The 17,607-nt window shown below is 46.9% G+C and overlaps 1 protein-coding gene and 1 long non-coding RNA gene across 2 annotated transcripts in view; one reads left to right on the top strand and one right to left on the bottom strand.

The window, feature by feature from the left end:
* HSD17B1 (hydroxysteroid 17-beta dehydrogenase 1) overlaps positions 1 to 17,607 on the bottom strand; it is a 485,223-nt gene that overhangs the window by 406,434 nt on the left and 61,182 nt on the right. The gene's annotated exons all lie outside the window — the stretch shown is intronic.
* Positions 8,315 to 10,652, top strand: LOC143935524 (uncharacterized). Its single transcript, XR_013263548.1, has 2 exons — positions 8,315 to 8,446; positions 9,981 to 10,652. It is a non-coding gene; the product is annotated as an uncharacterized LOC143935524 (long non-coding RNA).

The following is a 17,607-nucleotide window of genomic DNA, read 5'->3' as shown; positions in this document are numbered from 1 at the left end:
ACCGATCATACCTTGGGGCTGCGGACTAACAAATTGTCTGAAAGCATCAGTCAGACGGCCACCTTCTCCACCGCTCCTTCTGACCGATGCCTCAGCAACACGTTGTCCAGGACCAGGAGTTTGTAACCTCCCAGTCTCTGGGAACGCGTTGCACAGACCTTTCTGCAAGGCCTCCCGGAGATGTCTCATCCTCTGCTCTGCTCCCTCGGCAACCTTACCCTTGTACCGTGGATCAAGGAGAGTGGCCAGCCAGTAATGGTCCCTCTCCTTGATCCGAAGAATACGAGGATCCTTCCGCAGGCTTTGCAGGATCAGGGAGGCCATGCAGCGTAGGTTAGCTGAGGCATTTGGTCCGGAGTCCTCTGGGTCACTAAGGACAACATGATCCGCAGCTACCTCCTCCCAGCCACGTACAAGTCCACGTGTTTCTTGGGACTGTAAATCATCCCTACAAGACTGCTGCTGCTGCTGCTGCTGCTGCTGCTGCTGCTGCTGCTGATGCTGAGTGCCAGCCTCCACCTCCATGCTGACACAATCATCATCCTCCTCCTCCTCTTCCTCCTCCTCATCCTCTTCCTGTGTGATGGGTGGCACAGCAGGAACACTGTCTGGATAAAGGGGGCCTTGAGAGGCAAGGAAGTCCTCCTCTTCCTGCCTCTGTTCTGCCTCAAGTGCCCTGTCCATTATTCCACGCAGCGTATGCTCCAAGAGGTGGACAAGAGGTACAGTGTTACTGATGCATGCACTGTCACTGCTCACCATCCTTGTGGCCTCCTCAAACGGTGACAGGGCAGTGCATGCATCCCTGATCATGCCCCACTGGCGTGGTGAGAAAAACCCGAGCTCCCCTGACCCTGTCCTGGTGCTGTAGTCGCACAGGTACTCATTGATGGCCCTCTGCTGCGTGTGCAGCTGCTGCAGCATGGCCAATGTTGAGTTCCATCTGGTGGGCATGTCACATATAAGGCGGTTCTTGGGCAGGTTCAACTCATTTTGGAGCTCAGCCAGCCGAGCACAGGCATTAAATGATCGGCGGAAATGCACACAGACTTTCCTGGCCTGCTTCAGGACATCCTGTAAGCTGGGGTACCTGCCCAAGAACCGCTGCACCACCAGGTTAAGGACGTAAGCTACACAGGGCACATGGGTCAGTTGTCCCTGTCGGAGGGCGGAGAGGAGGTTGGTGCCATTGTCGCAAACCACCATTCCTGGCTTAAGCTGGTGTGGCATCAACCACCTCTCAGCCTGCCCCTGCAGAACTGACAAAACATCCGCCCCAGTGTGGCTCCTGTCCCCCAAACAAACCAGCGCAAGCACGGCATGGCATCGTTTTGCCTGCGTACTTGCGTAGCCCCTGGAACGCCTACGCAGCACCGCTGGTTCTGAGGACAGAGCACTGGAAGAGGCCATGGAGGAAGAAGAAGAGGAGGGGGTGGAGGAGAGAGGTGTGTCACAACCAATAGTAGCATTTTGGAGGCGTGGTGGCGGAACAACCTCCAACACTACTGCACCTTGTCCTGCATCCTTCCCAGCTGCCAGAAGAGTGACCCAATGGGCCGTGAAAGACAGGTAACGTCCCTGTCCATGCCTGCTGGACCATGAGTCAGCGGTAATATGCACCTTACCGCTGACCGCCCTGTCCAGCGAGGCAAGGACATTGCCTTCCACATGCCGGTAGAGAGCCGGAATCGCCTTCCGTGAGAAAAAGTGGCGTTTGGGGACCTGCCACTGAGGAACCGCACATTGTACAAACTCACGGAAGGGGGCCGAGTCTACCAACTGAAAAGGCAGCAGTTGAAGTGCTAGCAATTTAGCCAAGCTAGCATTCAACCGCTGGGCATGTGGATGGCTGGAAGTGAACTTCTTTCGCCGGTCCAGCAGCTGGGGCAGGGACATTTGCCTGCTATAATCGGACGTGGGTGTACCGCTAGCAGAGTTCCCGGAAGCACTTGGCTGTGACACACCTAATTCTACACCTTCATTCCTCTCAGAGCAGGTTTCAGAGAGGACTGAAGGTCTAGTGGGGTTGGAGATGCCAGCTGAGGAGGAGCAAGGAGAGGTCCGCTTTGTTCTTTGGTGTGGGTCTTTGAGGTACGCTTGCCAACGAGCTGCATGGCAGGTCAACATATGTCTGGTCAAGCATGTGGTGCCCAAGCGGCTGATGTTTTGACCACGTGAGATACTCTTGAGACATATGTTGCAAATAGCAGCGGTGCGATCTGATGCACTCGTCTCAAAAAAGGCCCACACCAAAGAACTTTTAGAATAACGCGCAGAGGCAGCGCTCTGCACAGGCGGAGCTCTGCGGTGTGATTCAGTTGGTGTGCTGCCCCTAAGCTGGCCCCCGGAGAGCATCCTGCCTCGTTGGACATGTGCCTCCTCCTCTCTCCTTCCAGGCACCCACGTGGTGTCAGTGCCCTCATCATCCCCTCCCTCTTCATCGCTGTAGCAAACCTGGCAGTATGCTGCAGCTTGTGGAACATGACTGCCAGATTGCTGTCCTTCTTGAGCATCCCCTCTCTCTGCGCTCACGCTACTGCCTTCCTCTAGCTGAGTGTCATCATCAGAGCCCACAAAACACTGGGCATCCTCCTGGAGCATGTACCCAACACTGTGCTCAAAGAGTTCAGGAGACTCCTCAGGAGGACGTAGTTGGTCTAGGGAAGGAGTCACTGATGATGACATTGAGAGGAGGGAAGACGATGCGTTGGCAGCTGCTTTGCTAGTACCCTGAGACTGGGTGAGAGAGGATGAGGAGGATGAAGAGGACTTGGTCATCCACTCTACCAAGTCGTTGGCATTTTGCGGTTCAACATGTCCAGCTGCCGAAAAGAAGGACAAGCGTGTCCCATGGCCACGTGCTGATGACAATGCACCGCATCCACGACCAGCACTGTTGTCTCTAGACACAGAGCCTGCTTGCCCTCTTTTATCGGCTCGCGCCTGTCTGCCTCTCCTTGCTGGCCTTCCAGACATGGTAATGGCCTGAAGGGAGTTGGGTAAAAAAGCAGTTGGGTAGTGTATATTGTGCTAGAGACACACAACACCCACTAACTCCTGCAGATGCCTTTATTATAGAACACCAGAGATAAAGGGGTATATACAGATGTATACTGTGCTGTGCTGGAGGCACACACAACTTCCAATAACTCCTGCAGATGGCAAGTGGTCTCAAAAAGAGAAGAGCTATGTAGGTGGATATAGCGGTATGTACTGGGTACAGAGCACGCAGACAGCACGCACTATCTCCTAACACTACTGACTGCAAGCTCTATTATAAAAGATAGATCACTAGCTATATAGGTGAGGTGAATATAGCGGTGTATACTGCGGTCAGGGCACGCAGACAACAACCACTACACAACAGCAAGATCGAAAATCGTCCGAAAACGATCGGTGTGTACTGTATTGAAGGTACACAGAACACCCACTAACTCCTGCAGATGCCTTTATTATAGAACACCAGAGATAAAAGGGTATATACAGATGTATACTGTGCTGTGCTGGAGGCACACACAACTTCCAATAACTCCTGCAGATGGCAAGTGGTCTCAAATAGAGAAGAGCTATGTAGGTGGATATAGCGGTATGTACTGGGTAGAGATCACGCAGACAGCACGCACTATCTCCTAACACTACTGACTGCAAGCTCTATTATAAAAGATAGATCACTAGCTATATAGGTGAGGTGAATATAGCGGTGTATACTGCGGTCAGGGCATGCAGACAATAACCACTACACAACAACAAGATCGAAAATCGGCCGAAAACGATCGGTGTGTACTGTGTTGAAGGTACACAGAACACCCACTGCTTCAGACGCCAACACACTACACAAGGCCGCCGCGTTGGCGGCCTTATATAGTGTGGGGCGTGCACTACACAGCCTGAGCTATGATTGGCCACAGGCATCCTGCCTGTGGCCAATCATGGCTCTCCTCGCTGCTGGCGCTGCGATTGGCCAAGCATGCGGGGTCACAGTGCATGCTTGGCCAATCATGAGCCAGCAATGCACTGCGCCATCGCAGTGCATTGTGGGCCGTGAGCGCCACACGAATTTGTCGCAAACGGACCAAAATGTTCGGACTTCGCCGAACGGACGAACAGCCAATGTTCGAGTCGAACATATGTTCGACTCGAACACGAAGCTCATCCCTAATCACCAGTATCTGATTTACATGGTGCAGGAATACCTAGGTGCAAGGTTCAGACTTGAACACCTTTCCCACCTAAAATCCTCTGGGTTACTGGGTCTTGAGGATAGATAACTGGCCAAAGCTTGCACAGTATGCAATTGAGCTATTGGCCTGTCCTGCATCCAGTGTTCTTTCGGAATGCACCTTCAGTGCTGCTAGAAGCTTTGTAACCAATAACAGGGTGCGCCTGTCCACTGACTCGGTTGATCGACTGACCTTCATAAAAATGAACCAGCCTTAGATCCCCACCAAGACTGATGCTGATGTAACCAAATATTTTTTTTTTAAATGTCAGATCCCTTCAAGACTGCCTATGCTGATGCTGAGTAACAATCCTGTTATGCTGTGTGACTATCCTTTTCCTCCTCAATGATCATGCTGATAGCTTGTAAGAACATTTTTGGTTCCACCACCAGCGGCTAAGGTCCAATTTTTCAGCCCCTGTTTAAGAAGGGCATTCAATTAAAATTTTTAATGCAATATTTTGCAGGAGGGTTTGTTGCTGCGCTCAACTACAGTATCTGTGAGGGGTTGCAGTGCTGTGGCACCAGTGCCTAAGGCCAATTTTTCTGCCCCTGTTTAACAGGGGTGTGTAATTACAATTTTTAATGCAATACTTTGCAGCAGGGCTCATTCCTGCACTCCATCTAGTGTATTTGTGAGGAGTTGCAGTGTTGTGGCAGTGCCAGTGCCTAAGGCCCAATATTTCTGCCCCTGTTCAACAGGAACATGTAATTACAGTTATTGATCTAATATTTCACAGCAGGGCCCATTCCTGCGCCCACCAAGAGTAACTCTGAGGGCTTACAGTGTTGTGGCAACACCACCACCACCACCAAAGGCCCAATTTTTCTGCTCCTGTTCAACAGGTGCATGTAATTACAATTCTTGATATAATATTTCACAGCAGGGCCCGTTCCAGCGCACACCAAGAGTAACTTTTAGGACTTACAGTGTTGTGGCACCAGCACCACCACCACCACCAAAGACCCAATTTTTCTACCACTGTTCAACAATGGCATGTAATTACAATGCTTGATATATAGTTCACAGCAGGGCATTACAGCGCCCACCAAGAGTACCTGTAAAAGTTGATAAGGGAAAAATGTGTCTCCTCTCCACTGATGCTTTATCACCAATCCTTGTTTCACTAAAACCCCCAAATTTTCAAAAAACATTTGCCATTGGGACAGAAAGTGAGGTGAAATTTTCGGAAGAGGTGCACAGAAAGCTTTTTTGGCTGTAGCTACACTTTAAAAATGTACCAGTTCAAAATTACAAACAGATTCTACTTAACAACAAACCTACAGTCCCTGTCTTGTTTGCACCACCTGTGTACTGCTATTCAGAGTATATAGGGCCTTTCCTTTTTTTAATTTGAGTGTGGGGTTCCCCTTAATATCCATACAAGACCCAAAGGGCCTGGTAATGGACTGGGGGTGGTATGCATGTCGTTTGTCTCACTGATTTCATCCATATTCCCGGGACCAGACATTACATTAAAGCCGCAAGCAGTTTTAAAGGACTTTTATTCCTTTAAAAATGTCATTTTGTGCAGGGACTGTTCTATGCACGGGAAACATGCGCCACTTTACAGGCATACTATAGACACCTCCCTGGTATGTTATTTAAAGGAATATTTCACTTTTTTTTCACTTTAAGCATCATTAAAATCCCTGCTCCCGAAAAAACTGCAGTTTTAAAAACTCTTTTTGCATTGATACATGTCCCCTGGGGCAGGACCCGGGTCCCCAAACACTTTTTAGGACAATAACGTGCATATTAGCCTTTAAAATTAGCACTTTTGATTTTGAATGTTCGCGTCCCATAGCCTTTTTAACGGGGTTCTAAAGTTCGCGCAAATTTTCGGCCTGTTCGCAGCTTCTAGTGTGAACCAAACTGGGGGTGTTCGGCTCGTCCCCACTTAAGGTTCCTTTGGAGGGAGATCAGGCAGTTAGAAACAGAACCAAAGGAATACAGAATGGCAATTCACCTCTCCGGTGCCAGTTCATCTCCAGGATGTGCCAACTTTGGCCTCAAGTATCTTGCACAACAACACAAGGCAGAGTACCCTTCAGCCTCAGTCTTCATTGAGAAGAATGTTTATGTCAACGAACACCTAACCAGTGTTTCAACAATCAGTGAAGCTACAAATCTAATCCTTGAAGCACAAGGATTATGTAAAAATGCTGGCTTAAAGTGGTTGTATTCCCTCCCCCACAACTTTATCCCATGTAAATCAGCATAAAAATCCCTAATGAACAGTGCTTGTAGATATCTCCTTACTTGCTCAGTATTGTTGTAATCCTTTTTGTTCTTTAGCATGACTTCACTGAGCATGCCCAGTTCTCCCCTGATTTATGGCACACTCTCTATGTCTTATCTATCTGTTATAAGGACTTCCTACTGCACAACACTAAACTCCCAGGAAGCTTCATAATCACTTCCAGTGCTTCCTTTTACACTCCATGTGACACATGCGGTGTAAAGCACAGCATGGAAAAGCATTACTGCACTCTTATCAGCTGAAGCTGATAGGACTCACACAGGCAAACACTAGATAAGCAGCATAAGTAAATACTATGAAATAAACCAAGTCTGCTATGAACAGTGAAGCAGGGTTGCCATAGACACTTTGGATTGATAAGGAGGCTTGGTCAAGTGTACAGGAAGTGCTCAATGTAAGGGTGGAAATACACTCCACTGTGGATTCAGAAAACAATACTTAAGATGGCACTGCCTAACCCTGATTTGGGCTGGATTACAGTGGCTATAGTTTGATAATTACTGATAATTACTTATTATAATGGACTAAATGAAAAGAAGCATCAGATTGGGAGAGTTTACTTCCTCTTTAAGACTGCATAAGTTCAACTCTAAAAAAAAAGGGATGTCCTGTCTTGTGTAGCTCCATCAGAAAGAGCAACAACTTGTGAACTTCTCAAACTTTACCCAGACTCAACATCAGAAGGGCAAGTACTTGGCATTCAGTGGTCATTTGAAAACAACACCTTCAGTTTCAGTGTTGACATAAAGGATCTACCCTTGTCGTCATATCCTGTCAGTCGTAGCCTCTCTTTATGATCCTCTAAGCTTCATAGCTCCCTTCATATTGAGTGGCAAGTGCATTCTCCAGGAGCTTTGTCACAGGGGCATCAGTTGGGATGAAGCACTTCCTAAGAGCTTAAGTCCATAGTGGGAGGCCTGGAAGAGAAGTCTGCAAGCTTTAAGGAAATTCAAGATACCCAGATGCTACCATCATGACTAGTGTCTAGTTCGTCGAGTCAAAGTGTTAGTGGGTGACAGAACGTTGCAAGATAAGAAGGACTATGTATCAAAACCCTAAATTATTGAATGTCCTATTCAAAAGCTAGTAGCTCTTATAGAAAGTAAATGAGTTGCCAGTTTAGTGATACACTACCACCACGCAATAAAGTAGCCAGTCACAGAAGTACCTACAAGCTACATTGTGTATGACTCATGTTTTTACAGTTGCCATGATTATGTTAATAATAATAATAATAATAATGTTTCACTCTAATGCCCTGTACACACGATCGGACTTTCCGTCAGAAAATGTGCGATCGGACCTTGTTGTCGGAAAATCCAATCGTGCGTGGGCTCCATCAGACTTTTTTCGTCTGAATTTCCGACACACAAAGTTTGAGAACAGGATCTAAAATTTTCCAACAACAAAATCTGATCGTTTAAATTTGGATCGTGTGTAGACAATTCCGACAAACAAAGTGCCACGCACGCTCAGAACAAATTACAATACGAAAGCTATTGGCTGCTGCCCTCTTTATAGTCCCGTTGTACGTGTTCTACATCACCGTGTTCTGAACGATTGGATTTTCCGACAACTTTGTGCGTCTGTGTGTATGCAAGACAAGTTTGGGCCAAAATCAGTCGGAAAAAAATCAGAAAGATTTTGTAGCCGGAATGTCTGACCGTGTGTACAGGGCATTGGTCTTATTTGTCATAACATAATTTGGTGGGAGTGTTACTTGGAAGCTTGTTACTTTAAATCTTTGTTCAGCACTGAATGACAGGTGGAACCTTTATTGCCTCCCTCTTGTTTCTCTGGGGAATGTTTTCATCACCAGACACTTCCTGCTTCCTCTAGTTTTGCAAGGGGCTTTCTCATTCATTCAGCATTCACAGACAAGCCAGCAGTACCTTGTGGGAAGGGAAAGTTTATGGAAGTTTTCTAAAGTTTAAAGTTTGCACCCCTTGGCAAGCAGAGCAAGGTATGCAGTAAAGGTGCATTGTCATTATATATGTTTTAGGCACAAATTGAGTCCATGCTGTTAGTTAAAAGATATGCTGTAGACAAACAACATGTTTGTACATATAGTCATGCTTTCTTAAATGTTTAATGTTAATTTAGATATATGTGTATAGATAATGGAACACCACTTTGTAACTCCACATTTGTAATTCTATTTGGTGATCTCTGTAAACGAATGTATTGTATGTAATTTTACAGTTTTCACGGTGCAAATCGCATAAATGGTGCTTATGGTGCTTACAGTGTTTAAGGAGTCAATCCTGTGGTGTTCAACCGTATTGCACACCTTTGAGAGAAAAGAATATAAGTACTGCACCCATCAGAAGCTCTCCCCTCATTAAAGCCAATGATCATTTACAGAGATCATTTACCCAGTCCGCCTGACAAGCCTTCTCCGCCGCTGAACAGCGGGGGGCAGGAGGCAGCTTAAATCAGGATGAAAAGGCAGGAGGAGGAGCAACCCAAACTAACTGGTTGCTAGGACACAAGGAAGCGCAGGTTCCCGTGGGTGGGATATGGTTACGACATTTGCGTGGGGTAGCAAGGTCGGTAAGGCTTGCTCTATGCTGTGCTGGAGGCATAAGTCAGCTTAGTGGATAGTATACGGATGTATACGTTTTTTTCAGGAGCAGCTTTCGGGTTTGGTGATCAGTTTGATCGTACTATGAGCATGAGCTACAACCGAGCTATCACCGTCTTCTCCTCGGATGGACATCTCTTCCAGTTGGAATATGCATAGGAGGCCACGGTGTGGATAGCTCTGTATTCACTTTGGGGGGGCATGTATCCTGCTTGGTGATGATGGGGGCTTCCCAGAGACAAGGGAATACACATAGGGCTGAGATTCCATGATAGAGGTCATCTGATTGTTATAGGCAACAGTTCCAGGCCTGTAGTTCCTAGTCGCACTTAGAGCATAAATACAGAGCATATGGTTTCTATGGACAACAGCTTCAGGTCTCTTTGGCTTGATGGATGAGACGTGAAACTGTTGCCCCTAGCAGCCAATCAGATTTCAGGAAACAGGGCATTTGGTTGCTATGATTAACAGCACCAGGTCTCTTGTGAGAGTGAAAACAGCATCAGGTCTCTTGTAAGAGTGAAACTGTAATGCCGCATACACACGATCAGGTATTCCGACAACAAAATCTCATGTTTTTTTTTACGATGGCTCAAACTTGTCTTGCATACACACGGTCGCACAAAGTTGTAGGAATTTACGAACGTCAAGAATGCAGTGACGTACGATGGCTCTAGAAAGAGTAAGTTCAATACCAAGTGTGCCACCCTTTGGGCTCCTTCCACTAATCTCGTGTTAGTAGAAGTTTGGTGACAGACTATTCATGCTTTTCAGCCTTCTGCTTTTATGATCGTTACTGCTTTTCAGTTTGTGCTTGTGGGTTCAAATTTCTATTGCGTATTTGATTTTCAGTGCATTCTTGTCTGCTCGATTTTAAGGTCCGGTCTTTTTGTTTTTCTTTGCTTTCTGTTAGTTCGTTCTGACCAGCTGACCGTTTTGAAGCCATGAGGACCCTCACTCCAGACCATAAGGTTTATAACTACCATCTGGCCAGAGCCAGAAGAGTGGTGGAGAACGCTTTTGGGGTAATGGCCAGCCGGTCCCGCCTATTCCTTACGCCAATCAACATGGTGGAATATAAACCTAACCAGATAATCCTTGCATGCTGCATTCTACGCAACTCTTTAAGGAGAAATTCAATGAACTATGTGTCCTCAGTTGGGCTTGAGGCTGGACTTCAACAGGAAACCTTGACAGCACTTGAAACTGGCTGTCCTGGCTTGCCCCCCCCACCCCCCCCAAAGCCAGAAGTATGTCAAGTACTTTGCGGGTGGAGGGCCATTGATATGCCAGAAACGGATTAAGAAACATTTTATCCTACATTTTTGCACTTGAACTGAAAGAAAATTTTCTTTGATTTACTGCCTGGGTTTCTTTTAGCTGTCTGCTAGGTTCGCCAATGGGGTTTTCTTTTTGGACGTTTTCTTCAATAGTGAAAATGTAATTTATTTGATATATGAGGCGACAATCTCTTCTTCAGCAAACTATTATTACGTTGTGGGTCTACAACACACACCTTGTTTTTTATTGTTAATGTATGTAATGCATTACTGACAAAAATATTCATAATTTTCAGCACCCAGAATTAATTTTGTGGAGTCGGTAAAATGGCATGATTGTGGCAAATTAGAAAGCACTGTGGGTGTTATTTACTAAAGGAAAATCCACTTTGCACTCCAAGCGCACTTAAAAGTGCACATGAAACTGCACTTCTAGTGCAAAGGGGATTTGCCTTTAGTAAATAATAGACATGTGCATTAATTTTCGTCTGAATTTCCGGTATTTTCATTATCGTTTTAACAAACGATAACGAACGTGCAGAATCCAAAAACCGTTTTCGTTGCGACAACTGTTCGATATGGATAGGAGATTCGACATGACGCTGACAATAGCGATCTATGTCCATCGGAACTGAGGTCGAATGTGCCTAACCTTAACTCTATTAGTCCAAGATTATTCTACATAGAGAGAAAAGATCGACATAGAGAGAAAAGATTTTACATTATAGAGACAATAGCAAAAAAGGTCGAATGTGCCTAACCTAACTCTATTAGTCCAAGATTATTCGACATAGAGAGAAAAGATTCGACATGAAGATTTCGACGAGGCAGTCACCGCGAGTGGACATTTATGGTCAAATGCTCCGCCCATAATGTTGGTTGACTAGTAATAATAATTAATACATATGATTATTACTAGTTTGAGTTCGAACATTCGAATTCTACTATAGCTTGTAGGTGGATCATTCAATCGGAAATGTAAGATTTCAGCGTCATACAGTTTAGCTGCTCTGTCGAATCTTCTTAGAACATTCGACAGACACCATAAGCCTTCAATGACAGATTCAACCTTAATTATTTTGGATTTTCGGATGAATGCATTTTTTAATGAAACAGAATAAATAAAAACAAATTTCGGGAGTAACTAAATGCATTTTTTGGACGAAAACTAAATTCCAAAACAAAAATTTTCATTGTCAACATGTCTAGTAAATAACCCCCATTGTCACTGTAAACACCAACTTTTACTCCAAAAACTGCTTTTAATCATTGCAAGAAGAAGCCACACATTGTTGAGTAGAAAACTTTTTACTCAAAGCACATTCACATGTGCGCTTAGAAAAGTGTTTTCCCAAGTGTTCTTCCAGGACAGCCCTTGAGAGATGGAGCTCCTCCCATCGACACAGGAAACACATTGCCACAGTTCAAAAGGCGGTCCCTCAGGTCCCTGGTCAGTCATTTGTGTTTCCTCCGTCGGAGGAACATGTTGCCAGGAACCTGGAGGCCCCTCTCAGGGGCTGCCTGAGAACCTGCAAGCCTAAGGGACCGGGTCCTGGTTTATGGCTGCAGTTTGGGTCCATACCTTTTTTTTCTTGGCTCGGGTACCGTCCAGCTGAACCGGAGCAGACCCGTTACCCTCCTCCTTCCAGTGCCGAGGTGGCCAGGGGCAGAATGACGCCGGTTTCCCCCAGGAGTGGTGAGTGGAACCTTCCATCTTCCCTCCTCGTTGCAGGGGGTCGGAGACGCCGAGCGTTCATTTCCGGCGGAACCGCGTCATCTCTGTGTGCCGAGACTTCCGGTTCCGGGTCTCTAGGGCACAAGGGGGAGAGGGAGAGCCAGCGCTGTGCCTGTAAAGCCCGACCAGCGTCCAGCAATACCGGACTAGCGGCGGGATCCGGAGCGCCAGAGGGGGACTATGGAGACTATTCCCCAGGACACTCCGGCGGAGACAGGCACCAGCCAATCCCAGGTAGGCTGCCGGGCATGCTATTACTCTGGTGGAGCGGTGGTGTTTGTAGGATGGGTTCTGTAGTGCCCCACGGTGGTGGTTACTCACAGTCTAGGTTGTGTGCAGTTAGTGGTGATTCTAAGGAGGGACAGGGGGCTGGCGCTAAAAATCCTTTGTCTTCTTATTTTCAGGTTAAAGAGATACCAAAGGAAGACAAGGCAGGCCGCAAAAAGTGCCCTAATTGTGGGAATAGGTTGTCCTCTGGCTCTAACAAAGCCCTATGCAAGCAATGCATTACAAACCTGCTTAAATCTGAGACAGATTCCCCTTTGGCAAAATTTTTGGGCTCCTTTAAAGAGGAAATGGCGTCGACCTTTAAGTCCCTCCGAGAGTTAATCACTGACGTGGGGTCAGCTGCGGCTGCCTCCACGAGTAAAACTGCAGTCTCCTCCTCACCATGCTTTACAACACCCAGCTCAGGGGAGCCCCGTATGTTCAGGGAGCCTAGCCCCATGATTTGTTTACCCCCGATTCCTCTGACACTGATTCCGATCAGGAAGAGGAGCAAGCAACATCCAAAGCCTCAAAGTATAGATTGTCTCTTGAGGAAGTAGATGAGCTAATGGGGGCTATCTATGACACGCTGGAAATTGAGGAGGAAGAAACTCAGTTATCCAGACATGATATGATGTATGAGGCTCTGGGAAAAAAGAAAGCAAGGGTTTTCCCTATACATAAGGTGCTTTCTGACCTTGTCCTTAAGGAGTGGTCGGAACCAGATAAAAAGGTTTTCTTTCCTAAATCCCTTAAGAGAAGGTTCCCTTTTGATGAGAGCCCAGAGGCGGTCTGGAATAAAAATCCTAAACTAGACGCCCCTCTGTCCAAAATCTCAAAACAAGCTGATCTGGCCTTTGAGGATATGGGCCATCTGAAAGATCCCATGGACAGGAGAACAGACATTGTCTTAAAGAGGGCCTGGGATGCCTCTATGGCAGGCTTAAAACCAGCTCTAGCCACTTCTTGTGTAGCTAGAAACCTGGAGTTCTGGTTATCACAATTACAGGAACATTTAAAAGCAGGCACTCCTAGGGGGGAGCTTCTGAAATCCTTCCCTATGCTTTTTAAGGCCACCAGTTTCATCTGACGCCTCCACGGACTCCGTAAAATTTACGGCCAAGTCAGCAGCACTTTCAGTGGCAGCTAGGAGGTCAATATGGATGAAAACTTGGGGGGAGACACGGCGTCTAAAACCCGCCTGTGCAGCGTCCCTTTTACAGGAGACTTAGTCTTCGGGCCTGAATTAGACTCCGCCTTAGAAAGGACGGCGGATAAAAAGAAAACCTTTCCCGCAAAAAAGAAAAAAATTTCGTCCCTTTAAGGAACCCTCTAAATCAGAGAAGAGTTCAACCCCCAAAAAACATTGGTCGGGACATAAAGGGAAAGGAAAAGGGGGCATACTGTTTAGCCGCCCCAATCAGGATCCCAAACCCCAGTGACGTCAGGGTTCCTTTGGGAGGAAGATTAAGCAAATTTCTTCCACAATGGGAAGAGACAACCTCGAACGAGTTTGTCTTAAACATAATAAAAAGGGGTCATGCGCTGGAATTCCACAGCAGCCCTCCTTCCAAATTTCTGGTGACAAAGCTTCCAAGTCACTCAGAAAAGGCCAGGGCCTTACCTTTACTGATAGGGGAAATGGTGGATCAAGAGGTATTGACACCAGTCCCTATTCAGGAACAAGGAGACGGTTTTTACTCGCACATTTTTGTGGTAAAAAAGCCGTCAGGGAGATTCAGGCTAAATATGAACCTCCGACCATTGAATCGCTCCATCCGTTACAAGAGATTCCGGATGGAGTCCATTTATTCCATAAAGAATCTCCTGCAGAAAGAGATATTTATGGCGACCCTGGATCTAAGGGATGCTTATCTGCATATTCCAATAAGGGAGGAATGCCAGAAATTCCTTCGGATGGCAGTGCAGATAGACACAAAGGTTTACCACTTTCAGTGCAGAGCGCTCCCCTTCGGTCTGTCATCCTCCCCAAGAATCTTTACCAAGGTTCTCGGAGAGGCCTTAGTTCCACTGAGGCTTCAATCAGTCTCAATTATCCCCTATCTAGACGATCTGCTCCTAACAGCACACTCAGAGAGTCGTCTTTCTCAGGATCTGGAATTGACTCAACTCAACCTGAGTCGATTAGGGTGGATTGTCAGTCAGGAGAAATCCAAGACAACCCCAACACAGGAGATCCTGTATCTGGGTTACTGGATCAAGTCTGTAGATCAGAAAATTATACTGCCGGAAGAAAAGATTTTGAATCTGTGGCAGAGAATATCTTTTCTTCAATGCAGCCCCAAATGTACGGTGAGGGAAGTAATGTCGGTCTTAGGTCTTATGACGGCAGCCATTCCAGCCGTACAATGGGCCAGGTTCCACCAGAGAGACCTTCAGGGATTTCTGCTGGAACAATTAAAGGGCAGAGATCTGGAGGAGGAGGTATCGATCCCCTCAAAGATAAAACGCTCCCTCTGGTGGTGGAAGGACAGGGAGAACCTAAACAAAGGGGTTCATTGGGTCCTTCCTATCACTTCAACACTAACAACGGATGCGAGCAGTTGGGGCTGGGGAGCCCACCTCGGCTCAAACTGGGTCCAGGACAAGTGGACCCCGGAAGAGAAAGGTTTCTCTTCCAATTGGAAAGAGCTAACAGCAATCCTGAGTAGTGATGGCCGAACGGTTCGCCCGGCGGTCGTTTCGCGGCGAATTTCCGACTTTCGCCGTCCGCGGGTTCGAACGCCTTTTTCCGTCGTTCGCCCCGGCGGACTTACGTGTTTAATGTATACAAGAACTTTAACCTTTCGTGACACGTTTATCATGTGTTACAGGACAACCAATTGAGACATGACAGCTCATGGACACTTGGACATTCCCCCTAACCTATAAATACACCCGATCCGGTGGCCATTTTACATTCTTTCTTCTGTCACTGTAGGGAAAGGATCCTGTGTGGAGTAGGGACAGAGAAAACGCTAGCTATTTGGTACACAAAAGTTCTTTTCAGGACTGGTATAGGTGTTAGGTCAGCAGCCTGAGTTTCTTTTGTCAGTTTAGATAAAGGGACAGAGCGCTGTATGCTGCTATTTTAGGGACAGCTCAGCCAGATTAGTCTTTCTTCATCATCATCATCATCATCATCATTAGCTGTTACTATCAGGTCCACAAAAGAGCTGTTCCAGCTAATCGTTCCAGCCTACTCTTTTTTGCCAATTTGTATAGGGACAGGCAGGAAGCAGTGTGTCAGGCAGTGAGGATAATTTTAAAGACTTGCTGTTACTATTAGTTCCACAAAGGTTCTTTTCAGGACTGGTATCAGTGGTACGGTAATAGGCTTGTACACGTATAATATTCTTTCTTCCAAATATAGAAAGAATATTATACTTGACTGCTGCCCTTCTGCTGCAGTCTGCTAATCATTCACAACTCACTTGTTCCACAAAGCTCTTTATCAGGACTGGTAACTTGGTCTGTCTAGGGTGCTACGGTACATAGGCTTGGGTGCGGTACAGTCTGCTGTTCTGTAAGGACCGCTATCGGTCCACAATACATAGGGTTGCCGTGCACTACTGCTGACCGCTGCCCTATACTGCAGCAGTCCTTCATTGGTATAGGGACTGACGTACAGTCTGCTAATCACTAACACACAACCTGCTTGGTCCACAAAAGTTCTTATAAGGACTGGTAACTTGGTATAGGGTGCTACGGTACATAGGCCTGAGTGCGTTACAGTCTGCTGTTCTGTAAGGACCGCTATCGGTCCACAATACATAGGGTTGCCGTGCACTACTGCTGACCGCTGCCCTATACTGCAGCAGTCCTTCAGCGGTATAGGGACTGACGCACAGTCTGCTAAACACTAACACACAACCTGCTTGGTCCACAAAAGTTTTTATAAGGACTGGTAACTTGGTATAGGGTGCTACGGTACATAGGCCTGAGTGCAGTACAGTCTGCTGTTCTGTAAGGACCGCTATCGGTCCACAATACATAGGGTTGCCGTGCACTACTGCTGACCGCTGCCCTATACTGCAGCAGTCCTTCATTGGTATAGGGACTGACGTACAGTCTGCTAATCACTAACACACAACCTGCTTGGTCCACAAAAGTTCTTATAAGGACTGGTAACTTGGTATAGGGTGCTACGGTACATAGGCCTGAGTGCGTTACAGTCTGCTGTTCTGTAAGGACCGCTATCGGTCCACAATACATAGGGTTGACGTGCACCACTGCTGACCGCTGCCCTATACTGCAGCAGTCCTTCATTGGTATAGGGACTGACGTACAGTCTGCTAATCACTAACACACAACCTGCTTGGTCCACAAAAGTTCTTATAAGGACTGGTAACTTGGTATAGGGTGCTACGGTACATAGGCCTGAGTGCGTTACAGTCTGCTGTTCTGTAAGGACCGCTATCGGTCCACAATACATAGGGTTGCCGTGCACTACTGCTGACCGCTGCCCTATACTGCAGCAGTCCTTCAGCGGTATAGGGACTGACGCACAGTCTGCTAAACACTAACACACAACCTGCTTGGTCCACAAAAGTTCTTATAAGGACTGGTAACTTGGTATAGGGTGCTACGGTACATAGGCCTGAGTGCAGTACAGTCTGCTGTTCTGTAAGGACCGCTATCGGTCCACAATACATAGGGTTGCCGTGCACTACTGCTGACCGCTGCCCTATACTGCAGCAGTCCTTCATTGGTATAGGGACTGACGTACAGTCTGCTAATCACTAACACACAACCTGCTTGTTCCACAAAAGTTCTTATAAGGACTGGTAACTTGGTATAGGGTGCTACGGTACATAGGCTTGAGTGCGGTACAGTCTGCTGTTCTGTAAGGACCGCTATCGGTCCACAATAGATAGGGTTGACGTGCACCACTGCTGACCGCTGCCCTATACTGCAGCAGTCCTTCAGCGGTATAGGGACTGACGTACAGTCTGCTAAACACTAATACACAACCTGCTTGGTCCACAAAAGTTCTTATAAGGACTGGTAACTTGGTATAGGGTGCTACGGTACATAGGCTTGAGTGCGGTACAGTCTGCTGTTCTGTAAGGACCGCTATCGGTCCACAATAGATAGGGTTGACGTGCACCACTGCTGACCGCTGCCCTATACTGCAGCAGTCCTTCAGCGGTATAGGGACTGACGTACAGTCTGCTAAACACTAATACACAACCTGCTTGGTCCACAAAAGTTCTTATAAGGACTGGTAACTTGGTATAGGGTGCTACGGTACATAG

This window comes from Lithobates pipiens, unplaced genomic scaffold (genome assembly GCF_037356315.1).
Source record: "Lithobates pipiens isolate NorthernLeopardFrog02 unplaced genomic scaffold, aLitPip1_a1.2 Scaffold_28, whole genome shotgun sequence".
Classification (NCBI taxonomy): Eukaryota; Metazoa; Chordata; class Amphibia; order Anura; family Ranidae; genus Lithobates; species Lithobates pipiens.
Note: the sequence above shows the minus strand (reverse complement) of the source record. Positions and strands in the feature narration are given on the sequence as shown.